The 10422-nt window shown below is 34.9% G+C and overlaps 1 protein-coding gene and 1 pseudogene across 1 annotated transcript in view; both read left to right on the top strand.

Annotated features, from left to right (window-relative positions):
- LOC110695687 (lysosomal Pro-X carboxypeptidase-like) overlaps positions 1–10422 on the top strand; it is a 98056-nt gene that overhangs the window by 29060 nt on the left and 58574 nt on the right. The gene's annotated exons all lie outside the window — the stretch shown is intronic.
- LOC110695604 lies at positions 4948–7617 on the top strand (annotated as a pseudogene).

Here is a 10422-nt window from a genome sequence, read left to right as displayed (position 1 = left end):
ATACATAAAAAGTGGTATTCATGTAATTATAAACATGTACAAACGAATGCATATTCTGGTATCATTGGATGATCAAATGGTACCAACTGAATATACAGTGATACTAAATACGCACATAATGGTATTATATATGCATTAAGTTGTACAAAATTTATGAATAAATAGTACCACTGAGGATTCAATGGTACCATATAAACTTTCAATGGAACAACCAGCATGTGGTCTCCCATCACGTGATACAATCTGACCAAAAAATAGGTGGGGTCCTCCTACAAACCTCTCTCTTCCTATCTCTTTCTTGTTTTCTCTCTCTACCATGTGTTTTTTAAAATATTTTAATCAATGTTATATATTTACAAATGCATAACATTTCTCCACTGCCTGCCATTAGATTAGGAGTAGTAGAACGTAAAGCAGTAAATGAGAAAATGCGAGAACTATTGGCTATTACGGAGTACAAATCATAGTGAAGTTTTCCCAAAAAAAAAAAACCCAAAATAAACAAATTATAGTGATGTCCAAAGGAGTTGGCTTTTAATGGAATGAATTTAGTTTCAATTGAGTTTTGCCATCAATCCACCGTTTATTGGTGAGGATTTTATTTTATTTTTTAATTAAAAAAAAAGAAAAATACTAAAATTTCCTTTATCTAATTGCCTTTTTTTACAATAACATTTAGACACCCATTTAATATTTTGATAATACTAGAGTGGCATCGCGTGCGCCACAACTAGCCATGTTTAAAGATCCTTTTTTGTTGTTGGTAATATTTTTAGGGGTATAAATGTGTTTGTTTATATGAACTACTACAAGAGGGGGTGAATTGTAGTAGGTTCCAATAAGGTCAATCTTTTGCGGAATTTAAAAACAGAACATAAAAGGAACCTAAAGAACACATCAAGTTTTTACGAGGAAACCTTTCAGGGCCCAACTAGAAGTAAAACCTCGACCCTTCTCGGGATTTTCACTACACAAATTCCACTATAATAGGGCAACTCTTAGTTACAACCTATTAATACAGACATTTCTCGCAAGTTCCTCAGTAGACTACTTGTTACCGAATAGGACCCTATCCTACCCAACCTAAGTCCCACTTAGATTCACTCAGCACTCCTGGAGTGCCTACACTCGGCTTCACAGTAGAAGCTTACTCACTGTTTCCTCACAGCTACCACACGAAATTTAGAGACTTTCAAACTCCTAGACTTATACGAATTTTAGAGAATACAAACTCCTAAACTCAAATGTGAATTATCAAGAATTCAAAAACATCCCAAAACCAATTACAACACAAAGACTCACTCTCATACATAAATGGAAAGCTACACATGAAACTCGAAATCAAAATGATAAAGCTTAAACCTTTGGCAAACTTACTCTTAAGCACTAAGTGGTTTTCACGATTAAAACTCTCACTTTGATTCGAAGTACTTATGAATCCCCAACCAACCATGGACATTTTCTTTTAGTACGTAGCCCGCTTCCCATTACTCATCAGTAGACCAATTTCTCGCACATAATTAAGGGAGCCATTGAAAGGTGACAAAAGCACCAGAAACGGCGACTGCCCGAGCTAATGATTGAGGCAAGAAAACTTTCTGGCCAAGTCCCATTAATTGATCATAATGATATCGTGGAAATCTTCTTTATTTATAGAAGTTTTGCGCGCAGCTCACAAAGTAGGTTTTTTACTAAACTGATAAGCCAAATAGAAATTCGGACTTATCATTTCAAAACCGAAACTAAAACAAACTTAATTTCGTTTTTAGGAAAACCTTTTTCAGTCAAATTCGTTTTATCAAAAGATATAATTTTATATGAAAAAGATAAATCAAGTAAATCAGATTTTAGAAAATAAAAATAAAAAAAAAAAAAAACTTTTTCATAAACTTAAGAATATCTTTTACGAATAAATTAGCTTGCCAAGCTTTATCCGATTTCTAATAAATCTCATGCATATCTTCCAATTATATATTTACATCAACCTAGAAAACAAACTTATCTTTAATACAACCTAAGTTATGAAGTTCATCTTTTTCAGTTGATATATCAAACTCTGCACTAGTCCTTGATTGTTGAGGTTGTGTTCCAGCATTACACCGGAATCAGGTCGTTATAACCCGTTGATATATATGTTTCTATCAAGGAACACCTTAAAGTTCCATCCAGGAATGTTTTGAGAACTGAACTCTTGTTCTGACTTTCTTTTGTCATCCTGGATCTTCTAAGGTTCCTTTGTTTCAAATCTTACTTCAATTCCCAGAGTTTACTTATCCTACAAACATCACAACACTAGAAAATTCTTATTAGATTGAAGTTTGCTCAATCATTACCATCATCATCAAAACCTCATAAGGGTCAACAAAATGTCTGCACATTGTTTTTAACAGTTTAATAATAAAAAAAAAACATTTTACATTAATGTGGGAAAATAAAAGTAAATAAACACCGTAGAAGGTAAAATTGTCTAAATAATATCCGTAGAAGTTAAATCATTTAAACATTTTTAGAGGTATACATGTCTACACTTTTTTTTTTTAATGTCTACAAATTGTTCTTAACAGTATAAAAAAAAGGCAATTTACATTAATGTGGCAAATAAAAGTATATAAACACTGTATAAGGTAAAGTTGTATTGTCCAAACAATATCCATAAAAGTTAAATCGTTTAATCAAAAAAAAAAAAAAAAAAAAAAAAAAAAAATACTTAGGGCATGTTCACATTTATTGAACTGAGCTGAACTGGACTGATTGAGCTAAACTGACTGAATTGATTAGAGCTGAACTGGACTAAACTGAACTAGCCGAAATGAATATTTTATGAGAGAGGAAGATTAGGAGCTGAACTAAATTGAACTGATTGGAGCTGAAGTGAACTGAACTGAACTAAAATTAAGTAAATGTGAACATGCCCTTAAATACAACTAACATAATTTCAATAGTGGCATATATAAACAAACATTTTAAGGATATAATTTTCCTCACAATAAATATGACAAGATTACAAATATAATTTAAGTAGTTGTATGCGGTCTTATTTGAATATGTTCTACCTAAGCTAGGTCGTGCTGGTCTAATAATCAAGGTTATTATGATCGAGATATCGATATCACGTTCGATTGGTGGTCAGGAGAAGGATCGAATTGGTAAATTGATCCTAAGATCCTACAATATTGAGAAAACGAGTAATAAAAATGATACACATCTACGCAATAAAAATGCAAAACTTCATGTGTAATTAATAATGTAGTTGAGTTGTCATTTATTAGGCTTAGGGAAAGATTAGTTGTTTTCAGGCTCATTTTATTAATGAGTAGTAAGTTTGATTGTACAATCCTATTTGATCCTACATTATTCCGTACGATCTCATCTAATCTTGAATAATTTATACGATCCTAAATATTCTACTCCCTCCGTTTTTTTTTAAGTGATACACTTTGACCGGTATATAGTTTTAGGCAATTTAATTGATTTAAATAAAATAAGAGGTAAGTGGGGTAATAGAGTATTAAAAAATTATTAAAGAAAGATAGTGGGGTTAATAGTTTATTGAAAAGTAATGAATGTGAGAGGAAAGATATAATAAAAAAAGTAGTAGTGGGTTTGGGTGGGACCATGAGAGGAGAGAGATATAATATTTTAACGTATTTTTTGCCAAAAAAGGAAGTGTAACACTTAAAATACACGGCCAGAAATGGAAGTGTATCATTTAAAAAAACACGGAGGGAGTAACAATGATCCAACTGTAAAATCAAGATCGCAATTGTAAGATCATACATGATTTTATAGGATCAAACACAATTATGTACAATCTTGGCCGATCTTACAATTATCCTATCTTCAATGTGATTTCGCTTCTGACCCAAATCATTTGACTAATTAAAAATGAATCTATGTACTATCCGGATCGCAATTGGTTATAAAAAGCTTATTAACTAGTAAATGTTATTTGTCTAAACATTAGTATAAGATAAAATTAGGTGTTGAAATAGTTTAATTAAAACAACTATATAAAAAAACACCCTTCCAAAGTTCTTTTTTTTTTTTTTCCTCTGGCTTTTCCAAAACATAACCTCAACTAGTAGTAATTATCCTAGAAAATTTCACTAAACACCACATTTTTTTCAAAATTCCGACCTAGTTTCTTTAAAATCATATATAATGTAAAACACTGAAAAATGCCTAGTTCGGAAAGTAATTAGACAATACCAGTACATTAACTATAGCATGACCGACCTACAACTCATAACAATCGTTCATAGAAGATGATTGAACCTAAGGTCAAATCCAAAAGGGGGGCTTGGGAGTTGGGACCCTTGGTGGCTTGTCTTTTTAGGTGGGTCTTGAGGTAGTCCACAACAAGTCCAATGGATGGGGTTGTAACAAACAAACTACCACCTCTACTAATACAATACTACCAAAAACAAACACATTTAGCATAGCCCTATTCATTCTCAAGCTACACAAGGAATGTGCCAAAATAATTCAAAAATAAAGAAAAAAAAGTTAAAGTCTTTAAGTCCAAAAAAGAGAATTTTGACTTTTCATTCTAGCCATACACAAATTTACATGTCATCTTTCTCACATGACATTATACACTCAACCTCCCACCACCATCATATGCTCTCTTTTCTTTCTTTTTCTCTTTCCTTCTTCATTACGCCCTCTTAAATCGCCAGCTCTAATCACGTTTTCCCCCTTATTATCTTCATTTTGTGATACCCATTATCTTTTTCTCATCATTTCCTCAACCTCCCCCAATTAAAAAGATCAGATTTTGATCCAAAAATTCCTGTCTTTTTTAACTAAACACGTTCCCAAAAAACCCACTTCCCAAATCTCCCAAAAACCAGTAAAATTACTAAACTTTACTCCAATTTAAGTTCAAAAAATGGCTTAAATTAACCAATTTAAGCTCATAATTTTCCTGGGTAAGTTTGCATTAAAATGGATGGGTTAATGGGGGATGTTACTAAGATCAGGAAAAGGGGTTGTTCACCATCTTCCTCAACATCATCCGTGATCCAGAATTACAAATTCAAAAGGGCAATTTTGGTAAGAAAAAAAGGAAGTGGCGGTAGTGGCGGCGGTAGAAGCGGCGGCGGAGGCGGCGGAGGTGGCGGAGGGGATCCACCACGCCAGTACCAAGTTGGAGAATGGTGGGGTCAAGGTCACCATCAGTTGTTTTAAGAGTAGCCGCCGCATCGCCGCGGTATCCGCCGAGCCTCTCCGGCAGGTCAAGGTCAGGGCAGGGGCATGGGCAAGGTCATGGGCATCCGCCGGTATCGCACGGAAATTGGCAGCCACATTGTGGGAGATGAATGAGGTACCATCTCCAAGTTTGAGGGAGGATGGAAGTTGTAAAGAAAAGAGAGTTGGAAGGAGGGATAAATTGAGGAGGTCTTGGAATAATTCAGGTTCTCTTCCTCCTCACTTGTCTGATCCTTCTCGTAGTCCTGTTTCTGAGGTGGGTTCTTTTTTTTTTTTTTTTTTTTCTTCTTATTTTGTATATATAATTTGGTGATTTGGTTTTCTTTGTTATGCATTGTACATGAATTTGGGTTAAATTTGTATTGGTTATAGATTGATTTGGAAATTCATATTCAAAGTTTGTGTGTTATGCATTATGTCAATGAATAGCTTGGTTTGGGTTTTTCTTGAATTGATAGATTGAATATTATCCAAAATTTTCCTGTTGTTTATGAATGATACTGAGTCAGATTGGCTGTTAATGTGAGTTTGGCTTGGTCAAAGCTCAGTTCGAGTTCAGGAGTTTGGTTTTGTTTATAATCAGAAGAAATTGATTGTTGAGTTCTTAGGTAGTATGTTGTCTGCTTGCTAAAATTGTTTTTTGCTATTTGTTTTTGATAAAAATGTTTGCTTCTTCAGGCAGAAGTCATGTTTCTTGTCAATCTATGTATATATGTAAATTGTTTCCCTGAAGCTGTTCCTATAATGTAGTCCATTTTGAGTTGATATTTTAGAAGTTTTAGTGATGCTTGTGTCTGACACATTTGTATTGGTCTTATAGAGAACGGAGCGGCCTGGAAGTGGTAATCACCGGAGAAGAGAGTCGTCTATCACTAGGAGGCTAAAGATTGAGCATTTTGATTCCGTTAGTAACGCCAGCTTTATGGAGGTATAATGTGGTTTCCTTTCATTTTCACAAATGTGGATGTTCATTTGAATTCACATCTCTGATGCCTGTTTGAGATAACACATTGTCTGCCTGTAATCATAACTTGTCTGCCTGTTATGTGTATTGGATAAGCTATCTGAATGTATAACTGACAGCATGTGGAAGTCTGTGGATATCAGGATTAAATGTTTTATTGTACATGATGCAGTTCATTGCTGCTCAATATTAGTGTAAAAATATCCAGTCCAAGATTGTCGGACAGTGAAATATTGCATTTATAAGACTGAAATGTCATGTATCGATATATGGTGATGCACCACATTGGAGCACGATAAATTATTATTTATATTTCAAAGCAGGGTTTGTCATAAAAGGTGGAAGGTTTTCTGAAGTTCGTCTTCTTTTTTTGTCTACCCTCTTACTATGTAGATAGAGACTAGATCTCGATGCCAGACCCCTTCTGGATCAACAGCGGGGGGAAGACCCCGTTTGAAGGATGTAAGTAATGCTTTGACCACTTCGAAGGAGCTGCTGAAAATCACAAGTCGCATGAGAGGTCATGAAGATCAACCTTCATCGAGTATGTCCCTTATCTCTGCCTTACATGCTGAGCTTGAGAGGGCGCGCTTGCAGGTCAATCAGATGATACAGGAAGATCGGTCTGATAGCAAAGAGATCAATTACCTTCTGAAGCGCTTTGCTGAAGAAAAAGAAGCATGGAAGAACAAAGAACAGGAAACAGTTGAGGCTGCAGTTGAATCCATAGCAGGAGAGCTTGAGGTGGAACGGAAACTTAGGAGGCGACTTGAGAGCCTGAATAAAAAGCTTGGTAAAGAGCTTTCTGAGACTAAGTTGTCATTGCTGAAGCAGTGAAGGAACTTCAGAGTGAGAAGAGAGCTAGAGGAATTATTGAGCAGGTCTGTGATGAGCTAGCTGGGAATATCGGCAAAGATAAAGCTCAAGTAGCAGAGATTAAAAGAGAAACATTGAGAATGCAAGAAGAAATTCAAAAGGAAAGAGAAATGCTTCAAATAGCAGAGGCATTGCGTGAGGAGAGAGCTCAAATGAAACTCTCAGATGCTAAACTTCAGTATGAGGAAAAAAATGCAGCGGTTGATAAGCTGAGAATTGAGCTTGAATCATTCCTTAGAACCAATAGTAAAGAAAATGGATGTGGGTCTGTGTATCAGAGAAGAGATGTAGATTTGGCCTTTTGTCGAAGTGAAGCCAAGGAGAGTGATGAGGGGGAAGTCGAAAATACAACTGATGACGATGGTGAAAACTCTGGTGAAAGTGATCTTCATTCCATAGATTTGAATGTAGCCGATCCTTACAAGAATAACTACAAGTTGACTAGTTCACCCATGATACCTAAAACTTCCAAAAGACACTCAGTTGATGAGCAACTCAAAGGAAGGAAATCAATATTTAATCAAGTAGCTAGAAGAAGCACTTCTTTACTTTCGAAGTGTATCTAACATTGTTGAGTGGGGTAATGGCTCAAGTCATGAAATTGATAAGCAAACTCCTAGAAAAAGTTGTGGTGATGAGATACAGAAGCATAAATCAGGAAGAGGTTTACGGGACCATGGTTTGCCTAATTCTAGGCTGGGGTTGGAAAGAGAATGTGCAAGTCCATCCAGCCTACGAGGTCCACCATGGCCTTCTCGGGAGCCATGCAATGTCGCAATGCAGAGACCAATGACGATGGAAGGAAGTGGAACTAGGGGAAGGCTTGAAGAAGGCAGAGTTGAAGGGCACAACTCAAGGAGATCAAGAAGATAATTCTTAGATTTGAATTTTAGGGCAACTGTCTTGTTGCCTGTGGTGGTAAACCTTAATTAATATATTTGTCGTGGTTGCCAATGCTACCACACTTTCACCATTTTTATCTTAGCCCTTTGTGACAATGTGGGTTTTTGTAAAGTAGGAAGCATGTTTAGTATTTTTTCTTGGAACATCTCCTCTGTTTTCGGAGGAAGACATGATTAGTGTAGGGGGGCGTTTGAAATTTGCCAAAATTGTCAGATTTACCCATGTACATTATAAAAGAGGATGGCCTTCCCTGTTCAGATTGGTATGTGTTCAGCATTTTATGCGTTAAATTATCTAAGATGGCAGCAATCGATGTTGTCTTCTTTCTTGCTGCTTGTTTAAAATCCTATATTTGTAACCATCTTTAGAGAGTTTGCCTGATAGATTCCATTTTGTTAGAAAATTATAATGCTCAACTGTTACAGACAACTTATAACAATGAGCGTTTATGTAATCAGGTTTCTACACCAGAAGCCTGTCATACTAGTGCACTTCTAAGTATGCCTTAACTGCAATAATGCAATTGAAATTTCTGTTTGTTGGTTGTGGAAGATAAAAGTGACTTCTTGGTTAATACGTAGGGGCAACGCCCCTATGAGGCTACGATACATCTGGTTCTTCCCAGCCAATCAACGAAGGCACTCATCTAAAGTGAAGCCGAAATGCCATGATAGCAGCAGTAGTTAGACATTCAAGAATTTTGCCATGTGGGAGTTGTTACTCTATAATCTCTCTATAAATAAAGTTTTGATGAATTATTTTTCTCCCTAAAAGTGAGACTAAAATGATTAAGAGTTCCTGATTGAAATGATGAGTTTTGAGCTGAAAGTTTAAAGGGCTTGATTACTATTTCCGGCTTACTGTTGTGTTCAATTGAAATTTGCCACTTGAGGCGACTTGCTAACATGAGGAATCCAGGTTCATATTTTCTTACAAACGTTTTGCTATTGAGCATCGTACAAATATATATCCATGATCTAAGGGCATGTTTTGATTTACTAAACTGAACTGATTGAAGCTGAACTGAAAATAAGCCGAAGAAAACAGGTCCTAATTCAAGCCGAACTCAAGTTAATCTCAAAATCATCAGCAACAATGCCTAAATAAATATAATTTTCTCATAACATTACCAAATTCAGAAAGAAACTCACCATTAAGTTATTACACAACTCAGCTAGATAAATTGAAAAACATAAAGTGATTAATCATACAATAACACTGCCTTGATTAAATAAAATAAAAAAGCATAGAATAAAAAGATAGATGGTGTAGAATTAATAATCAATCGTCTAAGAATTTGCGAAGACGTTGTCTGACGAATTCGCTACGAGCTTGAGTGCGGGCTTGTTGAGGGGCGATGTTGGCGAAGGAGAGATAAGCTCCGACTGCAATCATAGTAACTCCGATGCCAACTCCCGCCGCTGTCGCCGCCATCTGCCGCCGTGTAAGAGGATACGCCCACAACATTTGCCCTTCTTTTTTTCTATTTTCTCCGATTTTTAATTTTTTTTAAAAACCTTATTATTGTCTATTGAGCTAAGTTGGGTCATGGCACAATTGATATAGTGGGTGGATTAGTGGGTCGTACTAAAACCCAAGTCCAATTGGTTCAATTTTGGCTAATCTCATTTGCAATAAACACTAAATTATTAAAATGGCTATTTAATTAATGTTTTTATTTTAATTTTTATTTTTATTTTATTAAAGGTAAGAAAAATAAACATTAAGAAGTTCTCTTCCTGAGGGTAATTCCTAATGCATCAGAAGAAAGAATAGACATTAGTTATACAAACATCAATATCCATATTATTAGATACTAAATAGCCCACATTAGCTATTTAATTTGTTGCGCGATTTGTCTTTCGGTAGACATACTCTAATTGCCAAAGCGAAAAAGGAGAGAACAAGTGTCTTCGATTATATGCTCGATATGCTAAAGTACTGCCCAAAAAGCCCTTGTATTGAGTTAACTCTTCGATAATTATATGCTCGATCTACTAAGCTGCCCAAATGCCGTTTAATGAGTTAGCTGATAAAGGTTACCAAAGTTTATTTTAACAATTAAAATACTATGTATGTTCTAATAATATCTAACCCCAAGTTCTAATAATGTCTAACAAGTTCAGAAAAAAAAATCAATTGAATAGAATGTAACTTTTTTTTTTAAGAATGCAACCTTAATTAAGTTATATACAAGTAAGAAATCTTAAGGGAGAAAAAATCTGTATACTCTCTCTTTTAATTAGAATCACTAATTCACATTAGGAATGTCATAAGAGTATATCCTCTTCATGTGCTTTTTACTCATTCAAACTTATTTTCTTTGGACTTTCATTTAATTGAAATTACTTTTAACTTATATGCATAAAGCTTTTATAGTTATGAATTTAGATTAAGTAGCTTAGTTTTCGCATTAATTTTTATTTCAAAACAAATTTTCACGAAATTAAGCTAATTTTATTTGAAAA

Source organism: Chenopodium quinoa, unplaced genomic scaffold, assembly GCF_001683475.1.
Source record: "Chenopodium quinoa cultivar QQ74 unplaced genomic scaffold, ASM168347v1, whole genome shotgun sequence".
Classification (NCBI taxonomy): domain Eukaryota; kingdom Viridiplantae; phylum Streptophyta; class Magnoliopsida; order Caryophyllales; family Amaranthaceae; genus Chenopodium; species Chenopodium quinoa.
The sequence above is the reverse complement of the archived record's forward strand: the minus strand, read 5'-3'. Positions and strand labels throughout refer to the sequence as shown.